The following is a 2,212-nucleotide window of genomic DNA, read 5'->3' on the forward strand; positions in this document are numbered from 1 at the left end:
GTATGTGTATATATATATATATATATATATATATATATATATATATATATATATATATATATATATATATATATATATATATATAATATACAGAGTAAATCTACCCCAAAAGTAATGATTTATTTGTCTACAAAACTAAACTCTTTTTGGAATCATATGAGGCCCCTCCACTGAGGGGGGAGGCCTGGATGTTTATTGTCATGTGTATTCATGCTGCTTGCATGTCGTCGTTTATTTTGCCTTTGTTGTTTCTTGACAGCTTTCTTTGCCTTGGGTGGTTGGGAGATTTTGAAGCTCTCTTTATTTTGGGCTTTTTGTTCCCAACAACAAGCTGCTGCTGCTGCTTCTTTTTCAAGGCTGTAGGTGGTTTGTTGCTTGTGGCGGCTTTCTTGGGAGTTACCACGGCCTTCTTTGCTGCTGTAGATGGTTTCTTGGTTGTGGTGGCTTTCTTGGGAGTTAGAACGGCCCTCTTCTCTGCTACGGCCAGCTTGAATGATCCACTAGCTCCACTTCCCTTGGTCTGAACAAGAATGCCGTCAGCCACTGCTTTCTTGAGAAATCTTCGGATGTAAATGGCGATCTTGGCAGCCTCGACTTTGTTGTTGGCAACAACGTACTTCTTGATTGCTTGTAGAGACGAGCCCTTACGGTCTTTGAGTGCTGCGACCGCGGCTAGAACCATTTGACTAGTTTTCGGGTGAGCAACCTGGACGCGAGGTTTCCTGGTGGTGGCCACCACAGCAGCAGCAGCCGCAGCCTTCTTGGTAGGCTTTGCTTCTACCATGATGATGATGAGATAACCAAGGTGATGAGAGACGCTCAGACAGTCACGGGGGAATGATGCTGCCGCCGCTTGAGCCGAACCTATTTATGTGCCGGCACGGTACAGAAGCTGCAACCTGGCAACTCGTCCACCAATCACGACGGTTGGTTTACGGCTCCGAAACCTGGATCCCATATCTTCTCTAAAATAGAAGCATTTGTTCATGTTCTTTGTAAAAGTATCATAAAGCAGGACAGATGAGACAAATATCATAAAAACTGAAGAGCAGATGAGCACACACATGTATGTATTACAAAAGGAAAATCCACAAATTCATTAGAAATTGGCAGGTAGGTCTGAGGAAGTAGGTAGATGTAAAATGTCTGTAAATGGCGAAAGAACATAAACCCAAGACTGAATAAAACGATGTAAATATCCATGCCAAGGAGACAAAAATATGTTAGGATACAATTACCATTAAGACACCACAAGAAGGTCCGTATCCTGCCGTGATGACTAAAAAGAGTTGGTTATTAGCCACAATGTGTAGGCAGTCTCATGCCAACGGCCATACCACGTTGAGAACACCGCTTCTCGTCCGATCAGCGAAGTTAAGCAACGTTGGGTTTGGTTAGTACTTGGATGGGTGACCGCCTGGGAACACCAAATGCTGTTGGCAATAATGTTTTTTGTTTTGTTTTGTTTTGTTTCGTTTGTTTTTGTTTGAATGGCTGGCTGGCTGGCTGGCTGGCTGGCTGGCTGGCTGGCTGGCTGGCTCCACGGGAAATTCACGGAGTTGTGTGGAATAAGGCCTGGTAAAATGAATTAATATGTATGTCATGTTTAAAACAAACTCGCTTAATATAGTGTGTGAGGCTTTATACAAAAACAAACAACCAAAACAAAACATGTTGTATATATATATATATATATATATATATATATATATATATATATATATATATATATATATATATATATATATATATATATATATATATATATATTATAGCTTAATCCGGGTTTGAACTCGCAACTCCAAGAATACGCATCACTTATATACACTTTACCACTGGACCACTGCAGGACACTTGATGCTGAGGTATCAATTTAATGACGTAAATGCCATTTCCACAAATAAATGATAATTTAAAAGTATTTGTATGTACAAATCTTTTCTGTTTAAAAGGCTACAATATCAGTTACTGATATAATTTGTGTTAATGTTTCTATACCCACAGGAAGGCATGTTTTTGCTTATATGTAAGGGGTACGGAGAAGGAATCCACAGACCATCATTCCCCTTCCCCCCCCCCCCCCTCCCACCTACTACTACCACCACCACCACCACCACCACCACCACCACCACTACTCACCACTACTCACCACCAATCACCACCAATCACCACCACCACCAATCACCACCACCACACCTAACCGAAAACCCCA

General features: G+C 41.2%; 1 non-coding gene across 1 annotated transcript; it reads left to right on the top strand.

The window, feature by feature from the left end:
* The first annotated feature begins 1,323 nt into the window (after positions 1–1,323).
* On the top strand, positions 1,324–1,442 carry LOC138356347 (5S ribosomal RNA). The gene has a single exon (XR_011224375.1). It is a non-coding gene; the product is annotated as a 5S ribosomal RNA (ribosomal RNA).
* Positions 1,443–2,212: the final 770 nt, after the last annotated feature.

Source organism: Procambarus clarkii, chromosome 71 (assembly GCF_040958095.1).
Source record: "Procambarus clarkii isolate CNS0578487 chromosome 71, FALCON_Pclarkii_2.0, whole genome shotgun sequence".
Taxonomy (NCBI): Eukaryota; Metazoa; Arthropoda; class Malacostraca; order Decapoda; family Cambaridae; genus Procambarus; species Procambarus clarkii.